The sequence below is a fragment of the Neofelis nebulosa genome, chromosome X (assembly GCF_028018385.1).
Source record: "Neofelis nebulosa isolate mNeoNeb1 chromosome X, mNeoNeb1.pri, whole genome shotgun sequence".
NCBI lineage: Eukaryota > Metazoa > Chordata > Mammalia > Carnivora > Felidae > Neofelis > Neofelis nebulosa.
Genome location: NC_080800.1, coordinates 81025986 through 81047150, shown reverse-complemented (window position 1 = coordinate 81047150; position 21165 = coordinate 81025986). Strand labels below are relative to the sequence as shown.

At 38.7% G+C, this 21165-nt stretch overlaps 1 pseudogene; it reads right to left on the bottom strand.

The window, feature by feature from the left end:
* Nucleotides 1-17638: 17638 nt before the first annotated feature.
* On the bottom strand, nucleotides 17639-18849 carry LOC131502572 (annexin A2-like; annotated as a pseudogene).
* Between the last annotated feature and the right edge of the window lie 2316 nt (nucleotides 18850-21165).

Below are 21165 nucleotides of genomic sequence, written 5' to 3'. Positions count from 1 at the left end.
CCTGGCAGGCTTAGCTGTGCTCTGGTGGGGACAGAAGGCGGAGTCCCGAGAGCAGGCAGCATACTCTGAGGATCCTCTGGGTTGCACGGGGAGAAACAGTTCCATTTCTTGGAGTGCATTTGGGAGAGGTGGCACAGCCTCTCCAGAGTAAAGAGACCCAGTGGAGGTCATTGAGCTGCCTGTTCACTAACATTGTAATGAGGATGATGGCTGAGGGTGGCAAACCTTGGTGCTGTTTTTTTGCTGTGCTTTACCATAAACTCAGAGCCATTGTGTGGTTACACAATTGTTTTATGTGACAAGTTGGCACCTGGCCACAGCATGGAGAGACCCTACTCCAGAGTATCAGTGCCTCCACACCGTAGGGATCTCTAGGATTTAGAATTTTGAAACCCAGCCATGCACCTGAGATAAAAACACAGGACTGCTGTGCTGCCTGGCTGGTGGATGGCTCAGACACAGGTAGGGTGAAGGCAGGGATCTGATGGAAGCTGGGGACACAGGAGGGGAGATTGCTCTTCTGTGAGAGCTTCCTGAGGAATGGCAGGCTCAAGCTTCCCACTCTGGGGATGAGAGAGCAGGGAAGGAGCATTTTCCACCCCATCCATCAATACTGACTGACTTCAGTGAGCAAAACAGTGCCACCAAGTGGAGGTCGGAGCTGCTTACACCAAGCCCCTCTCCCATGTGCCCTGCACTTGCATCTCTTCTAGGGCAAGTCCACCTGAGAATCAGCACAGCAGGCCCCACTCCAGAAGACCTGAAAAAATCCCTTGCACAGATGTCATCTGATGATCATAGAGTGCTGCAAAACTTCAACTCTAGGGGAAATAGGACATAGCTTCCTTTGGGCTTTTTTTTTAATGGGATACAGAAAGCAATTTTTTAATTTTTTAAATTATAATTAAAATTTTTTTTATTTTTATTTTTTTTACTCTAGTTTTTTTTAGATAAATGTTTATTTATGTTGAGAGAGAGAGCGAGAGAGAGCAAAAGAGAGAGAGAACAAAAGTGGGGGAGGGGCAGAGAGAGGGGAAGAGAGAATCCTAAGCATGTTCTGGGCTGTCAGCCCAGAGCCTGATGCAGGGCTCAATCCCACAAACTATGATATCATGAACTGAGTAAAAATCAAGAGTCAGATGCTTAACTGAACCACCCAGGCACCACGGATCTAGATTCTTTTAACAACAGACCAAAGCACACTTAGGATCTAGCTTTCTTTTTTAAAAAATTAACATGTTTTACATATATTTTAAAAAGTTTTTTGGATCTAGCTTCTTTTTAACAAGCAGACCAAAACTCACTTAGGATCTAGCTTCTTTTCTTTCTTTCTTTCTTTCTTTCTTTCTTTCTTTCTTTCTTTCTTTTTTTTCTTTTGTCTTCTGAATATAGCCATTACTTTCAGGAGCAGGAATGCAAAAGGATACTAGGTGAGTTTGAGAAAAACATAGAAGACACTAGAGATTCGCTTACTGCAGAGATAGAAGAACTAAAAACTAGTCATGTAAGAATAAATTATGGTATAATTGAGATGCAAAACCAAATGGTACAATAACAATGAGGATGGATGGAGCAAAGGAATAAATCAGTGATATTGAAAATGAAATAATTGAGCTGAAAAAAGAGGGAAAGAAAGGTATTGGATCACGAATGTAGACTTAGGGAACTCAGTGACTCCTTAAAGTGTAATAATATTCACATCATATGATTACCAGAAGAAGAGAAAGACAAAGGGAAATAATGTCTATTTGAGCAAATTATAGCTGAAAACTTCAATAATCTGGGGAAGGAAACAGATGTCAAAATCCAAGAAGTAAAGAGAACTCCCACTAAATTCAACAAAAGCTGGCCATCACTAAGACATATCATAGTCAAATTAACAAAATACATAGGCAAGGAAAGAATCCTAAAGCAGCAAGGGAAAAAAGTCTTTAACCTACAAGGGAAGACATCAGATTTCCAGCAGATCTGTCTACAGAAACTTGGCAGGCTAGAAGGGAGTGGCTTGATATATTCAACGTGCTGAATGGGAAAAATGTGTGGTCAAGAATACTTTATCCAGCAAGGCTGTCATTCAGAATAGAAGGAGAGACAGAGTTTTCCAGACAAACAAAAACTAAATGAGTTTGTGACAACCAAACCAGCCTCACAAGAAATAATAAAGGGGAGTCTTCACAGGTGGAAAAAAGACCAAAAGCAACAAAGACTACAGAGGAACAGAGAACATCACCAGAAACACCAACTTTACAGATAACACAATGGTACTAAATTCATATTTATCAATAATCAATCTGAATGTAAATGGACTAAATCATCCAATCAAAGGACACAGGGTATTAGAATGGATAAAAAAACAAGATCCATCTATATATATTGTTTATAAGAGACCCATTTTAGACCTAAAGACACCTGCATATTGAAAGTGAGGGGACAGAGAACCATCTGTCATGCTAATGTATGCCAAAAAAAAAAAAAAAAGCTGGAATAGCCATACTTAGACAAACAAGATTTTAAACTAAAGACTGTAACAAGAGATGGGGAAGGACATTATATCATAATTAAGATATCTATCCATCAAGAATACCTAACAATTGTAAGCATTTATTCCCCCCAACTTGAACAGCCAAATACATAAATCAATGAATGACAAACATAAAGAAACTCATTGATAATAATACAATAATAGTAGGGGACTTTAACACCCTACTTACATCAATGGACAGATCATCTAAATGGAAAATCAACAAGGAAACAATGGCTTTGAATGACACACTGGACCAGATGGACTTAGCAGATATATTCAGAACACTTCATCCTAAAGCAGTAGAATGCACATTCTTTTCAAGTGCACATGGGAAATTCTTCAGAATAGATCACATACTGGGTCACAAATCAGCATTCAGCATTACAAAAACATTGATATCATATCATGCATTTTTTCAAACCACAACAGTATGAAACTTGAAATCAATCACAGGAAAAAATTTGGAAAGACCACAAATAGATGGAAAGTAAAGAACATTTTACTAAAGAATGAATGGGTTAGCCAGGAAATTAAAGAAGAAATTAAAAAAAAATACATAGAGGCAAATGAAAATGAAAACACAAGAGTCCAAAACTTTTGGGATTTGGGAATGCAGCAAAGGCAGTCCTAAGAAGGAAGTGTATTGCAATATGAGCCTGCCTCAAGAAACAAGAAAAGTCTCAAATACACAATCTAACCTTAAACCTAAAGGAGCTAGAAATGAAACAGCAAATAAAACCTAAAGCCAGAAGAAGGGAAATAATAAAGATTAAAGCAGAAATAAACAATATGGAAATGAAAAAAACAAACAAACAGTAGAACAGACCAACCAAACTAAAAGCTGGTTCATTGAAAGAACTAATAAAATTGATAAATCTCCAGCCAGACTTATCAAAAAGAAAAGAGAAAGGACCCAAATAAAATAAAAAATGAAAGAGGAGAGATCACAAGCAACACCAAAGAAATAAAATCAATTATAAGAGAATATTATGAAAAATTATATGCCAACAAACTGGCCAACCTGGAAGAAATGGATAAATTCATAGATATATACAAACTACCAAAACAGAAACAGGAAGAAATAGAAAATTTTAATAGACCCATAACCAAAAGAAATTGAATCAATAATCAATCTCCCGGCAAACAAAAACCCAGAGGCAGATAGCTTACCTGGGAAATTATACCATATATTTAAAGAGGAATTCTTCCCAAACTTGTTAAAAAAATAGAGATACTAGAATTTAAATAAAAACTTGAAAAAATACATGTCAAATTTTTATTTCAATAAAAGATCATGAAGGAAATTATTGAAGGAAAACTTTTAAAGTAAATCATCCACAAGCCCTCTAACACAGCAGCTATTTTCACTTTTGCATTTCCCTTATAGTCTGCATCCAATTTAATTAACTATTTAATTTTGTTTCATTTTATATTTTAAATAAAATTATATATATTAAAGTACACATTATGATTTGATATGTCTATGCATAAAGAAATGATTATTACTACAGTCAAACTTATCAATATATTATCTTCTCACATAGTTACCATGTTTTGTGATGAGAGCACCTGAAATCTGCTCTTTTAGCAAATATCCCATATTCAATTCAGTATTATTAGTAATCATCATGCTGTACATTAGATCTCTAAATTTTTTGAGAAAGAGAGAGAGAGTGCAAGCAGGGTAGCAGGGCAGAAGAGAGACAATCACAAGCAGGTTTCATGCTGAGTGATAAGGGGCTCAACCTCATGACATTGGGATCATGACCTCAGCCAAAATTAAGAGTTGGATGCTCAAGTGACTGAGCCACCCAGGGGCCCCCAGATCTCTAGACTTATTCACCTTAAATCACTGCAACTTGCATACACATTTTTTACATGTTTGCAATCCAAATGAACATAATTTTGTATTCTACTCTTCTCTCATAGCATCATATACTAAACATTTTCTATATCTCCACCTAATCTTCAATGTTTTCAAGTTTTCATTTGAATTTTTGTGATTATAATGATTGTAGAAAATTCGGAAAGTACAACAAAGAATAAACTGGGAAAAGAGCACAATTTAACTATCAAAAGGCAAATACGAAAAACATACTGGCCTATTGTCTTCTAGTCTTTTTATAATTGGTGCATTTTTCCTTACATAATTGAGATTATAATCTAGGTATTTATATATCTATATGCTTTGTTTTATTACCATTATGTAATGAGAATTTTCCTATGCCCTTATGGGTTATTATACACATACTTTATGAGAAGTGCATGATTTTCCATTGTTTGGAAGTTCCGAAACTGATCCCATTCACAATTGCACCAAGATGCCTAAAATACCTAGGAATAAACCTAACCAAAGATGTAAAAGATCTTTATGCTGAAAACTATAGAAAGCTTATGAAGGAAATTGAAGAAGATATAAAGAAATGGAAAAACATTCCGTGCTCATGGATTAGAAGAATAAATATGGTTAAAATGTCAATACTACCCAAAGGTATCTGCACATTCAATGAAATCTTAATCAAAATTGCACCAGCATTCTTCCTGAAGCTAGAACAAGCAATTCTAAAATTTGTATGGAACCACAAAAGGCCCCAAATAGCCAAAGTAATATTAAAGAAGAACACCACAGCAGGAGGCATCACAATCCCAGACTTTAGCCTCTACTACAAAGCTGTAATCATCAAGACAGCATGGTATTGGCACAGAAGCAGACACAACGACCAATGGAATAGAGACTCCAGAATTGGACCCATGAAAGTATGGCCAACTAATCTTCAACAAAGCAGGAAAGAATATCCAATGGAAAAAAGACAGTCTCTTTAACAAATGGTGCTGAGAGAACTGGATAGCAACATGCAGAAGAATGAAACTAGACCACTTTCTTACACCGTTCACAAAAATAAACTCAAAATGGATAAAGGACCTGAATGTGAGAGAGGAAACCATCAAAACCCTTCTGCATTGCAAAGGAAACAATCAATAAAACTAAAAGGCAACGGACGGAATGGGAAAAGATATTTGCAAATGACATATCAGACAAAGGGCTAGTATCCCAAATCTTTAAAGAACTCACCAAACTCCACACCCAAAAACCAAATAATCCAGTGAAGGAATGGGCAGAAGACATGAATAGACACTTCTCTAAAGAAGACATCCAGATGGCCAACAGACACATGAAAAGATGCTCAAGTCACTCCTCATCAGGGAAATACAAATCAAAACCACACGTGAGATACCACCTCACACCAGTCAGAGTGGGCTAAAATGAACAAATCAGGAGGCTATAGATGCTGGCGAGGATGTGGAGAAACGGGAACCCTCTTGCACTGTTGGTGGGAATGCAAACTGGTGTAGCCACTCTGGAAAACAGTGTGGAGGTTCCTCAAGCAATTAAAAGATCTACCCTATGACCCAGCAATAGTACTGCTAGGAATTTACCCAAGGGATACAGGAGTGCTGACGCATAGGGGCACTTGTACCCCAATGTTTATAGCAGCACTTTCAATAATAGCCAAATTATGGAAAGAGACTAAACATCCATCAACTGATGAATGAATAAAGAAGTTGTGGTTTATATATACAATGGAATACTACTTGGCAATGGGAAAGAATGAAATATGGCCTTTTGTAGCAACATGGATGGAACTGGAGAGTGTCATGTTAAGTGAAATAAGTCATACAGAGGGAGATAGATACCATATATTTTCACTCTTATGTGGATTCTGAGAGACTTAACAGAAGACCATGGGGGAGGGGAAGGAAAAAAAAAGTTAGAGAGGGAGGGAGCCAAACCATAAGAGACGATTAAAAACAGAATACACTGAGGGTTGATGGGGGGGTGGGAGGGTGGGTGGTAGGCATTGAGGAGGGCACCTGTTGGGGATGAGCACTGGGTGTTGTACAGAAACCAATTTGATAATAAATTTCATATTAAAAAAAAGGAAAGAAAGGATGCTGTATTTTGTCAAATGCTTTTTCTGCATCTATTAACAAGATCATATGGTTCTTATCCTTTCTTTTATTAACATGATATATCACACTGATTGATTTGCGAATATTGAACCAGCCCTACAGCCCAGCAATTAATCCCACTTGACCATGGTGAATAATTCTTTTTATATATGTTGAATTCGATTTGCTAGTATCTTGTTGAGAATTTTTGCATCCATATTCATCAAGGATATTGGCCTGTAATTCTCATTTTTTGCTGGGTCTCTGTCTGGTTTGGGAATCAAGTTAATGGTCGCTTCATAGAATGAGTCCTGAAGCTTTCCTTGTCTTTGTATTTTTTTGGAACAGTTTGAGAAAGATAGGTATTAACTCTACTTTCAATGTCTGCTAGAATTCCCCTGGGAAGCCATCTCGCCCATTACTCTTATTTGCTGTTATACTTTTGATAACTGACTCAATTTCTTCACTAGTTATGGGTCTGTTCTAATTTTCTATTTCATCCAGATTGAGTTTTGGTAGTGTGTGGTTGTTTACAAATTTTTCCATTTCTTTCAGGTTGTTCAATTTGTTGGCATATAATTTTTCATTGTATTCCATGATGATTGCTTGTATTTCTGAGGAATTGGTTGTAATAATTCCATTTTCATTCATGATTTTATCTATTTGGGTCCTCTTTTCTTTTTGAGAAGCCTCACTAAAGGTTTATCAATTTTGTTTATTTTTTTTCAAAAAAACAGCTCTTAGTTTCATTGATCTGTTCTACTGTTTTTGTTTTTTTTCTTGGATTCTATTTTGTTTTTTTATACTCTCATATTTATTATTTCTCTTCTTCTGCTGGCTTTGGGGTGTCTTTGCTGTTCTGCTTCTAGTTCCATTAGGTGTGCTGTTGGATTTTGCATTTGGGATTTTCCTTGTTTCTTGAGATAGACCTGGATTACAATGTATTTTCCTCTTAGGACTGCCTTTGCTGCATCCCAAAGAGTTTGGATTATTGTATTTTCATTTTCATTTGTTTTCATATATTTTTTAATTTCTTCTCTAATTGCCTGGTTGCCCCATTCTTTCTTTAGTAGGATGTTCTTTAACCTCCATGTTCCAAAATTTTGGAATTTTTCCAGACTTTTTCCTGTGGTTTATTTCAAGTTTCATAGCATTGTGATCTGAATGTGTGCATCATATGACCTCAGTTCTTTTATATTTAATAAGGGGGTATTTTGTCACCCATTATGTGATCTGTCTTGGAGAATGTTCCATGTGCACTTGAGAAGAAAGTATATTCTGCTGCTTTAGGATGTAGAGTTCTAAATATATGTCAAGTCCATCTGGTCCAGTGTATCATTCAGGACCATTGTTTCTTTACTGATTTTTCTCTCTAGATGATCTGTCCATTGTTGTATGTGGAATATTAAAGTCCCCTGCAATTATTGCATTCTTACGAAAAGATTGCATATGTTTGTGATTAATTTTTATATATATTTGGGGGCTCCTACATTCAGTGTATAGAGATTTATAATTGTTAGCTCTTCCTGATGGATAGACCCTGTAATTATTATACAATATCCTTTTTCATCTCTTGTTACAGCCTTTAATTTAAAGTCTAATTTTTCTGATATATGTATGACTACTCCAGCTTTCTTTTGACTTCCAGTAGCATGACAATAGTTCTCCATCCCCTCACTTTCAACCTGAAGGTGTCCTCAGGTCTAAAATGAGTCTCTTGTAGACAGCAAATAGATGGGTCTTGTTTTTTTTTTAATCCATTCTGATACCATATGTCTTTTGGTTGGAGCATTTAGTCCATTTACATTCAGTGTTGTTATGGAAAAATATGGGTTTAGAGTCATTGTGATGTCTGTAGGTTTCATGCTTGTAGTGGTGTCTCTGGTACTTTGTGGTCCTTGCAACATTTCACTCACAGAATCCCCCTTAGAATCTCTTGTACAGCTTGTTTAGTGGTGATGAATTCCTTCAGTTTTTGTTTGTTTGGTAAGACCTTTATCTCTCCTTCTATTCTGAATGACAGACTTGTTGGATAAAGGATTCTTGGCTCCATATTTTTCCTGGTCATCACATTGAAGATTTCCTGCCACTTCCTTCTGGCTGCCAAGTTTCAGTAGATAGGTCTGCTACTACTCTTATGTGTCTACCTTTGTGTGCTAAGGCAAGTTTATCCCCAGCTGCTTTCAAAATTCTTTCTTTATCCTTGTATTTTGCCAGTTTCACTATGATATGTCATGCAGAAGATTGATTCAAGTTACGTCTGAAGGGAGTTCTCTGTGACTCTTGGATTTCAATGTCTGTTTCTGTCCCCAGATTGGAGAAGTTCTCAGCTATGATTTGTTCAAGTGCACCTTCAGCCCCTTTCTCTTTCTTCTTCTTCTGGAATTCCTATGATACGTATATTGTTCTGTTTGATTGAATTACTTAGTTCTCTAATTCTCTCCTCATGATGGTGGATTTTTTTTATCTCTCTTTTTCTCAGCTTACTATTTTTCCTTAATTTATCTTCTATTTCTCCTATTCTCCCCTCTGCCTCTTCAATCTGTGCTTTGGCCACCTCCATTCTTTTGCACCTCATGTATAGCATTTTTTAAAACATCGTGACTAGTTTTTAGTTCCTTGATCTCTGCAACAATAGATTCTCTGCTATCTTCTATGCTTTTTTCAGGCCCAGTGATTAATCTTATGAAAATTATTCTAAATTCTTGTTTAGTTATATTGTTTATATCTGTTTTTACCAATTCTTTAGCTATCACTTCTTTCTGGAGTTTCTTTTGAGGAGAATTCTTCCATTTCATCATTTTGGCTAGTTTTATGTCACTTTTGAGTCTTAAAAACTTTTTATGTGTTCTGCACCTGCAAGCACTGCTATATTAAAGATGGGTCATACACTGCCCAGGGCCTGGCCCTTCAGGAGGTGTTTTTTTTGAGAGTTTTATTTGCTCTCTGTTGTGACTTTGGTTATTTTATTTCCCCACTCATAGTGATGTTTTGTACCCTCCACCAGGTGTGCTTTTATTTGTTCCTTGAAGTAGCCCTGGATAAGAAAACAGACAAACAAACAGGAAACAAATACATGCAAATACACAAATAAAACAAACAAACAAACAAACAAACAAACAAAAATATCCAAAAACAAAAAAACCAGAAACACCAGCTACAAGTAAAGAACAGGGTGGAGGCAGTGCTGATGGAAGAGCACAAAGAAAGAAATGACAGGGGCGGGGGGGAAAGAAAAAAATAAACATTGAGCAGGCAGATAAAGGGCTTAATCCAGAGAGAGAGAGGAAAGTAAAGGAGGTGGGGAAAAAGAAATGAAGATAAAGGAGGTGGGGAAAAAGAAATGAAGATAAAGTTACCCAGACAGAGAAACTATACAGCTTGATTATTCCAGTGAGAGAGAAAGGAAAGTAAAGAAGGAGGTGTAGAACATATATCAAGAGAATGGTGGGAATGTAGATCCACATGGTCATTCTGTTAGACAATTTGGCACTATTATATCAAATTTTAAAATACAAATATACTTTGATGCAGCAAATTCACTTATAAAAATGCTTGCACATGTGTACAAGGAGATGTATACAAGGATGTTTATAGTTTTAAAAGATTATAAACTACCTAATGGTTCATCTGTAGTTGAAAGATTAAATAAATTATTGTACCTCCTTGCTATAAAATACCACTGTGCAGCTGTAAACAAAATGGAGCAGACCTATCTATCCTGGCATACAGAGGTCTACAAAGCATATTTTTAAATGAAAGGAGTAGGTATCATAAAAATGTATAGAGTATGATCCAATTTTTGTGAAAAATCAAACACTTCAAATTCTATACATGTGTTTGCATGTACATAGGAAAATTTGTGAAAAGATGTACACAAAATTGTTAGCATTGGAGTTATCTCTGGGGGAGTAATATAGAAAGGACAGTGATGATGAAGAGAGGCTTTCATTTTTACTTTATATAGTTTTGTATGGCTCACATTTTGAAATTTTTTTATTGAGAAAATTTGTAGATATTTTATGATGAGAATGCATTCTATTTGTGTATTACCTGAGTAATTAAAAAACATTTACAAAAAGTGAAGATAAGCAAATGGATTTGAAAGCTTTTCATATTCCTTCATATTGGGAGACAAGAAAGTGAAGATGGAAGATTCAGGAAGTGTAGGAAGTGAGAGTAAGACAAGAGATAATTCTAATTCTACCTCTCTTCCAATTCTACCATATATATTTTTAAAAATCAATGATACTTTAAATCAGTAGTTTGTTTAGGATCTTGTATCACTCAGAGTACAATTAGGAGGGCAGTTCTATGGTATAAGAGATTTATAGGGGCGCCTGGGTGGCGCAGTCGGTTAAGCGTCCGACTTCAGCCAGGTCACGATCTCGCGGTCCGTGAGTTCGAGCCCCGCGTCAGGCTCTGGGCTGATGGCTCAGAGCCTGGAGCCTGTTTCCGATTCTGTGTCTCCCTCTCTCTCTGCCCCTCCCCCGTTCATGCTATGTCTCTCTCTGTCCCAAAAATAAATAAAAAAAAAAAAAGAGATTTATGATATCCTTATGGTTACACCTCTTATGAAAAAAGAGATCTCTTACAATTTTGGGAGGAACATATAGCAGGAGAGAAATAAAGGTCTGAAAAGAATAATTCAAAGATCACCATAAAGATTACTAATCAGCTCCACAGGAGGTGTAAAAGTTGGAATTTGGAGAGAAATCTAAAAGTTAGGCATGTCAGGCTGTGAGAGTTAGGCTGTGAAAGGGGCTGATGCAGAAAACTATGGAAGATTTTTGGCTTTGTTTGATTATACTGTCTTAGTGAGGTTGCAGTGAAGTATCTGGTGGTGAGCCTTGGATAAGTAATAAATGTTGGAGATGGAGCAGAAAAACATGAGGGCAAATTGGAATATATCCATGCCTCTGTCTGTCTCTTCCTGCTTCTAAACAAAGGTGACATGTTTAGTGTAATGACTACTGCTTTACTTCAGCCTCTGAAATCTCTAAAAATCTCACTTTTTCCGAACTCTAAGCAAACACTATCCAAGGATAAGGATTTGGGGAAATATAGTTTCCAGTGTACCCAAGTTGACAAGAGAACAAAGTAGCATAGATCCTATTCAATAATCACTAAAAGATAATAGGGGCATTACATAAACTGAAAGATAGGGTTGTGTATTTGTACTGAGGTTGGATTGGAAAGAAGTCTGTATTTTGTAGCCCTCTTTGAACTGGGCATTTTGGTTTTGCTCTGTGACTGATTTGCAGCATTGTTTCCAGAAGTCAGAGATTAGCAGGAAGTGGTCCATACTAACAATTTATTCATGTCATTCAGCCAGTGAATATTTATCAGAGTCCCTAATATGAGGTTGGTGCTATGCTGGTGCTGGGGATATAGACGGAGCAAAACTAGACATGGTCTGTCCTTGTATAGTTCCCATTCATAAGGTTGAATCACAAACGTGTGTGTACAATTGCAAGAGATATAAAAATTGTACATTTGGTAAATATTATGAATGAGTGTGTTATTATGGGGCATAGAGGATATTTAAGTGTTCAAGGAAGATTTGGGCTACAATTTAAAGACAAGTAAGAGTTAACTAGATGATAGACAATGTTGGTGGTCATAGTGGGAAATAAAGTACAGAATGTATGTATTTCTGTGCAAGAGTGAAGGCATGGATCTTCAATGAACAGAAGCTGAGAATGAGGAGAAACTGGGAAATTCTGATGGCTAATGACAGCAGCTCTGTGGGAGTTGGTACTAAATTGGTTTCTAGGCTTCCCAGTCACTTGGAAGCTAGTTTTGGTTGGGTTGGAAACTGGGATTTTTGGGTCAGGAATAAGCTGGAGGTTAGAGCCTCTTAACTACAGCCCCATGGAAACATAGAATGTCTCCCTCCCCTGTAATTGGGGTTGAGATGTAGGTCAAACCCCAACCATTTCTATGATTTCAAGAAGACAAAGCAGTTTCAGTGGATGTGGCATGTACCTACCTTCTTGGTGGAGCACATTCAAAGTATATGCTAGCAAAGCTTCTCTTTTAATATTAAATTGAGGAGGTATTAGGGTGCAGGTAGAGCAGAGTCTCCAGCTGCATCCTTAACTTGATACACGTATCTGCAGGTCCTTGATTCCGTGTGGGTGACAGTGGGACACAGAAACTATGGGCCCTAGGTAACATGCTATCAAACCCTCAGTCTCTGATGGGGAGCCTGGATGAAGCATAGACTGGGATCCATGGAGCCAAGACAAAAATGGAGTTGCCAAAACCAAAAATATAAGCAGAGCTAAAAATTCTGCAGAAAGTCAAGTTTCCAGAGTTAGGAGGGGAATAGTCTGCCCATAGTCAGTTATGGTGATCTGTGCACAGATACAGGACCGACATGGTAATATATTAGAAACAGTGACTAAATATAGTAGTAGTGATGGTTGTGGGCATGTCTGTGACATTGGTCTAGAAAGATAGAGGCTGTCTGCTATTGTTTTATCTTCATTAATGGGGAGGTCAGGTGTTTATGGAATATCCAGTTAGAAACATCTTTGCAACTCCATGTGTGTCTGCAAACTCTTTCTCAGTTGCTGGTGTGTGATAAGATAAGGAATTTTAGCTAGATTGTAAGTCAACTATTTTACTGTGCATACTTTTATTTAGTTCAGCTTATTTTTTTGATAAAAAAACTTTCTCAAGGAAGGAAATGGTATGTTGATATGCATCATTCTGGCCAAGCTCCTTATCTTAAAACTTATGAGCACTTTGAATAGCTCTAGAGATAACTCTGGGCTAGAGTAAAATCTAGGAGTCATCAACATATTCCTAGTATTTGAAACTATGGAGTAGATAAGATTTCCCAGGAACCATACAAAGAATGAGGAGATAGCCAAGAACAGGACCCAGAAGGATAACAATATGTTTTATAGTTCATTTATTGAGCATTTTCTGTGCTAAGCACTTTGCATGCAATAACTCTAGAAGTATGATTATTCCTATTTTGCGCAGGCAAACCAAGGCTAATGGTTACTAATATTTTGTACCCAATTTCAATGTGTGTGAATTTTTCCAAACCACCAAGCAATTCTGTGACAGGAACTGGGTGTCCTACAATTCAGCTCAATTCTGACACTGTCTACCTGGGAATAGTATCAGATCCCACAGATTAAGAGCTCGGTTTCACAAGACTTCCCCCTCCCCACCTTCAGATGCCAATTGAAAGTCCAGTTTGTCACCTGTGCTTCTGATCTACTGACTATAGATTGGAGATTCCAATGGCCCCCTCCTTGGGTTTGATTAATATGCTAGGGCAGCTCACAGAACACAGAGAAACATTTTTCTTACTAAATTATTACCAGTTTGTTATAAAAATATAATCAGGAACATCCATATGGAAGAGATGCATAGGGCAAGATATGGGGATGGGGCATGGAACTTCCATGCCCTTTCCTAGCCCACTGCTTTCCAGCATTTCCATCTGTCCATCAACTTGGAAGCTCTTTGAACCTGTCCTTTTGGCTTTTTATGGAGGTTTCATTACATAGCCGTGATTGATTGAATCATTGGCCATTGGTGACTGATTCAACCTCTAGCTCCAAACCTTCCCATAGGTCAGAGGGTAAGATGGAAAGTTCTGAGTATGGAAATGGTTTACAGTAAGCAGGGATAGATAAGGGATCCTTGGGGAGGCTGATTGAAGCTGCAGGCTCCACCCAGGCCCAAGGCTCACCAAAGAGGCAGGGCCTCTGCCCTCCTACTCCTTCTACTCCTCCGTGCTAGTGCCATTGCATCCCCTGCCCCCACCCCCTGCTGATGCAGGTGGGAGGCTATAGCTACGGAGAGGATTTTGGAAGAAAAAGGATAAAAGTATTCCAGATCTGGCCATGCTTGGTGCCATGAATAGAATCTCACAAACTGTTATACAGTTCCTGATAAGGTCCCAATAAAAAGTCAGAGACAAAGACCCTTGGCAGCAAGCCAGTTGGGAACCCTCTCATTCTTGAGAGCTTTGTACTTTCCCTTAATAAACCCTATAGCTTTTGTCACTCTGTTGTCCAGGAAATCCATTCTTCATGACTCCATGAGACAAGGACTAGCATTTCTCCCACCCTCCTGTAACAGTTTCAACCCTCTAATCACATGGTTGGTTCCCTGGCAACCAGCTACCTTCCTGAGGTGTGGTCCAAAAGTCATCTTGTTAACATGGCAAATGACATCTTTATTGCTCTTATTGCTTAGGAAATTCCAAGGGTTTTAGGAGCTCTGTGTCGGAAACAGAACAAACACCAAATCTATATTTCCTATTTTAACTCACTATATCATAGCTACAAAGCTAGGAGGTAGCAGGACTAGGAATATAACCCAAGCTCTCTGATGCCAGAACCTACACTCTTAATTGCTAAGATCTACCAGGGAACTGTCTGGAAGGAGAAACCTCCCAAGAGCCTCTTACCAACAGCAGCTTATGAAATAGAAGGTGCTTGGGGGCAGAATCATATGGGGGTCCAAAATGGTTCACTGGATCAAGGTCTGTAAACAACAAAAAAGGGAGCTGAAATGGGCTCATGAGAATTAGGGTCTGGGCACACACCAGAGACAGTTCCTAATATCAAAAGTGGGCTTTATAGTTTGTTTGATGGAGTGAATGTGTTACACAAATTTTCTTGATTTGTTTTTATAGGTATTGTGCAACTGAATAAAGGACACTTCATTTAGAATGGAGTTGATAGGCCATTAGGGACAACTCTCATGACCTACTGAGGCAGAGAAGCTAAAGGGACACCACGAAAAACTGATTTTTTTCTCTCATTTTCCTGCTTCTGTTGCTAGTATTTACACTCTCTTCCCCTTACAAATACCTTATAAGATAGATAATGCATGTCTTCCTTGTAAGGGTCAAGGATTTAATCATCTCTTTGGAGTCTTCCAGCACAATAGATAATATATAAGGTGTGACCAGTTGGGGTCATCATGAACATTTTCCAAGATCACTCATTCATCCAGACCCCAGACTCTAAGGCATAAGTGACTTATTAAGAACATCTAACCACTCACCTTTCTTCCTAGATTACTAAGAAAGACACGTGCACCAAACTATTCTCAATAAAAGCCCTAGGCCCCAAGCAAAGAATGAGGCTCACTCTTCTTTCATTTCTGAGTCTCCCAGATGCTCTGTCCATATCTACACTCTCTATGCCTTCAATAAACTTTACTTTTACTTATTCTCAGTTCACTTTGATTTCTATTCTGTGTGAAGCCAAGGACCCTCTGGGTTGGTCCTGTGGGACCCCCTCTGTGTCTTCAAACCCAGCCAGCCTGTATAACTACCACTCATTTTCAATTGCAGAACCTAACAGGAAGAGGCCTACTTTGCTACTCTGGCAGGAGAAAGGAATAATTTCTCCTTGCCCAGCAACGAGCTCAACCAATAAGAAAATACCACCACTCCACTGATGAGAAATCATCACCACCCTGAACTCTGGCTTTTGAAAGAGGACTATTGAGTAAGGACTACAACTACGTCCATTTTGACCTCAGTCTGTAGTTTTTAATTAAGTTCTTCTTTCCGGCTTATCTTTTAACTTAGGAAAAAGACCCCTTGGGCAAAACATACTGTGATGGGAACCAAAACTACTCCTTCAAGCAATAATGACTTCCCTGACACCAGCAAGACCCCACATGATTGAACTGAAAACAATGATCAACATGACCTTTACAGCCTAGCTGCATGTGCTCACTGACCTTTGTCCCACATTTTCCTTACATAAACCTAGCAGTATTTTCAGCATTTTGGAGACAGGCTTTGAGACATTAGTCCACCGTCTTCCTGGTGTTGGCCTCAGTGAACCAAATTCCTTTCTTGTTTCACCACCACTCATTTCTATACTTTTGGATTTTGTCATTGGCAAGTGGCCAAGCCTGGTCTGTTTGCAACCCCCAGAGTCAGGTGCTTTTGCATCCCTGTGCCCTGATTACACTATCATTCAAAAGATAACCCCCCAGAATCCTCTTTTTCTCTTTAATGTTCCTCTCCTTTGATCTCTGGACTTGCACATGGTTTCCTATACGTTACATATCCTGAATTGTATTTCTGCTTCTATTCCTTAATAAACCCATTTTGTCTGGTAAAATAGCTGGCTGCTTTACTTCTAAGCTTGATGTTATGATGCATGGTGCATGGCAGAGTGCCCTGGCTTAAAGGGCCAAAAGTGGAACAGATGGTTATTGGATGTTGGAAATATTTTGATCATGTTGGACTGACTTGTTTGGAATGTTGTGAGATGATCCACTTGTGGCAGGGCTGGGAAGAAAACTTCTGAGACCTGTGAAGAGCTGAGAATTTGAGCTGGGAGAGACCTGAGCTTTCTCCAGCCTCAGGGTACCTTGTAATTTTTGTTATGTAAATGGACTGAGAAAGATTTGGGTCCTGTGAAACAGGAATAAGTGGGCAGGCACCTCAGGAGCTTGGGCTTCTGAAAGAGAATAACCTGCAGTTTTCTGCTATTTCAGCAGGCGAGTGGGAATTAAATGAGAAAAAAGCTGTCACAGAAGCCATGTGCCTTCCTATGATCCCAGAACAATAGGCAGCAAATCTGACCTTCTTCAAAGAAGAGAAACTGCCTTAATTTGCAACTAGTGATTGGTTCAAAGCAAATGAAACTCATCTCTACTTTATTTACTTCAAACATATACAACTGCATGATGCTATATTATAGATTAATTCATTTTCTCTCACCACTCTTCACCTGTTATACCCCACTAGATATTTCATGTTGGCAGACCTTGTTCACTGTTATAGCACTATGCCTAGAACAGTGCCTGGCACATTATAGGTCTTTAATAAGTATCTGTTGAATGAATGAAAAGACAGAAATGGATTTTGGAGGTGGGAGAACAGGGACCCATAGCCATAGAAATGTTTATGAGGAACAAAGAATAGTTACAAACAGAGACTGGCACTAAATTGCTTTGCTTCAAATCATATCTCTCTTACTTATTAACTATGTGATCTTGGGCAAGTTGGGTTTTTTTAAGCAAAATTCAGTTTATTAATCTGTCTATAACACAGTACACAAGAGGTAAACTGTTTCACATCATAGATTTCACTTGCAACTCCTTGGAATGTTCATTTCTTTGGATAAAAGGAAAGACTAGACATGAGAGGCAGGCATGCTTAGGCAGCTTAAATAAGGATGGAAAGGGGGCAATGCTAACATAATCCTTTCAGGGATGGGCATAAGGGGACTGTTAGTCACAAGCTAATTTCTAGAACTCTTAGCTAGAACTAAAGGAGCACCACTCCTGACACCCATGTTGTTGTGGACCTCAGTCATCTCCACCACACAGGTACAGCAATGCTTTCTGGTAACTCCATTTTGTGTCTTGCTGGATGCAGTAGTACAGGGATTTGGCATACTTTTCTCTTGAATTCAGACCTAATTTTCAACATGTCCACTTCATTGCGAGAGACCATGATTCTAATCAGGACTTTACCGCAATTCCCCCTGGAGTTGTACAGTCAGTCAACAAAATACAGGGGTTTGTTCTGAATGCACTAGACCAAGTTCAGGAAAGCATTTTCCAGGTCTCCTTGGATCTCCTTCTTGATGCTTTCCAGCTTGTCATAAGGGCTGTAGCTCTTGTACTTGACAAATACTTTCTGGAGGTGAAAAATACTCTGCTCGGTCATGATGCTGATCCATTTGGGCACATCATTCCTTTCCTCTTCAATCCTAGCATCATAGAGATCCCAGGCATCTTGGTCAATCAGTTCATAAGCAATTACAGAGCCATCCTCTGATCTTCTACCTTTGCAAGGGCAACCATCAGCTTGCAGAAGTCACCAGATGTGTCTGAAACAATGTCCTTCTCTAGATCAGTCTTGTATATTTCCTTGTAAACTCCATTAATTTCCTGAAGCTCCTGGTTGATCCTTGAGCAGATGATCTCAATGAAGGAGTCCTTATCAATTCCCAGCCCCTTCATGGAGGCTTCTAGCTCAGAAGCCTCATACTGAACAGATATTTTGATTAGGCCCAGAATCATGGTCTCCAGGTGGCCAGACAAGGCTGACTTTAGTGCTGATGCAAATTCCTTTTTGGTCTTTTTTCAGTAGGCAAAGGCAATATCCTGTCTCTGTTCATTGCTGCGGTTGGCCAAAATATTGACAATGGTAACCTTATCCACACCTTTGGTTGTGGTTGCCATTTCAATGTTCAGAGCATCACGCTCAGCGTCAAAATTGGTGTATGCTTTGAAGCATATGCACTTGGGGTGTGGAGTAATCACTCTCCAAGCTGAGCTTACAGAGAATTTTGTGAACAGTAGACATTTTGAAAGAAGCTGAGCCAGGCACTGAGAGCTGCAAGTGTCCCTAGTTGTGGAGCTTGGGCAAGTTGTTTAAGTTGTGCTTTAAATTCCTAATCTGGAAATGGAGAAACTATTATCTATTTCATAGGGTTTTTTATGGCTTGAATGAGCTAATAGGTGTGAAACATTTAGAATAGTGCCTGACACATAATAAAACCAATATAAATGTTTGCTATAGTAACTATTATTATTTTGGAAAGGTTGGTGAAGGAAAATACTAAGTACATGGAAAAAGACAGGTTAATATTCTCGAAGCAGCTGCTATGTTCCAGAAACTCTGCTTTATGAATTACTTGCACTACTTTATTGAATCTAACTATAATCTTGGGAGATGGGTTGCATTACTATCCCATGCTACAGATGACACTGTATCCCAAGTCATGAAGAGCTGAAACTAAACCTTCATACTGTGTCCAAGCTTTTCCCACTTTAAAGTACTAACTGCAAGCTCCAGATCATAAGAAAGGGCTGTGTCTGGTTTTGTTTATAATTTTATTCTCAGCTGCTAGCAAATAGTGGGTACTCACAAATGATTCATGGATTTGAATGAATGATGAATAAATAAATGCTTTTAAGAACAGCAGAAAGGGAAATTCCAACTTAAAAACTATTGAAGAATCTAGGAAAATTGTGGAGGCTGTCAGTTTGAAGTAGGACTAAAGCAGACCAGAGTGGGCAATCTGAGTCTGCCCACATGGTAATGAAGAAGGCCGTTGGGTGTTACAGTGCCCATAGGAAGCCACTTTGGAATCTTGAACTGTGGATAGAGATTACAATTATGCTTTTAAATTAAAAAATAAAAATAAAAATATATGAAATACATTCTCACTTTTTAAATGCACACTATAAAATTCAGGGGAAGATGGCAGAATAAGAGGACCCTATGTTCACCTCATCCCATGGATACAACTAGGTAACACTCATATTAGCATAAATAACCCAGAAATCAGTGCAAAGACTGGAAGAACAGTCTCCATAGCTAAAAGTAGAAAAGAGACCACATAGAAGAAGGTAGGAAGAGGTAGAGAAGAGGCCACATAGAAGGTGAGAAGGCAGAGATGTGGTTTGGGAGCAAAATGGACTATATACAACTGAGGTCAAGAGGGATCTGAGGGTGTGGTAAAGGGCAAGAAATAGACTATCACCCAGGGCAACCTGCTTGGGGAAGACAAATCCCCATAACATTTGACTTTGAAAGCAAGATGGGCCGAATTTCATGAGTTCTTACAACCAATGGGATTTAAAGCCTGGAATTTTAAAAAATCAACAGGCCCAGCTCTGGGAGAGCCAAGAGGGTGGTAGGAAGCTGAGTCTCTTCCCTTAAGGAGACAGTATGACAGCCACTGGAGATAAAGGATAGAAGCAGCAGTTTGAAAAATGCCTGGGGTACACAGGAGGGAGAGTTATTTATTCATCTCAGAGCATGCCCCCAAAGAGACAGGGATCACAGAGAGACCCCACCAGGAACAAAGGAGCTGGCAGGTGCCATTTCCTTCCCAGACCCCCAGAATAGACACATGGCCACTTGTGGAAGCCAGCACAGCTCTGACACTTGATACCTAACTTGTTTGCATCAAGCCCTGCTACCCACACTTCTGTGGAGCTGCCCTTTCCAGTCATGCTTGCCTCAGTATCAGCAGTGCAGGTCCCCTCCTCCAGAAGACTGGTGAAAATCTTGACAGCAACTCGTCTCCTGACCCAAGACCTCAATTCTGGCAGTGGAAGGTCTCATTTTGCAAACAGAGCAGAGCACACGTGGTTAAAATGCAACCCACCTGGCCAAAGACAAAACACTGATGACAACAGACAAAGGGAGCCTCTCCAGACAACGGGACTGAAGGAAAGAGTGGCCAGGACACAATAACAGGACACATGAAACACAAAAAAAGACAGTACCTGAATCAACAGGTTATAGAGAACAGGGAACCTTACACTACAGGGCACTATAGGACCTTATCTTTATAAAGCCATTACCTTCAAGAGCAGGAGAGGTAGCTGACTTTCCTAACACACAGGAATAGACACATAAAATAAGGCAAAATGATGAGACTGAGGAATCTGTCCCAAATGAAAAAAATAAGACAAAATCACGAGAGACCTAAGTGAAATGGAGATAAGTAATATGCCTGATAGAAAATTTAAAGCAACGATCATAAAAACACTCAGTGGACTGGATAAAAGAGTGGAGGACAACAGTGAAACCCTTACTACAGGGAAAAAAAATAACCAGTCAGACATGAAAAACACAATAATTTAAAGAAAACATACACTAAATGGAATAAACAGCAGGCCGGAGGAGCAGAAGAACAAATCAGTGTCATGAAGGACAGAGT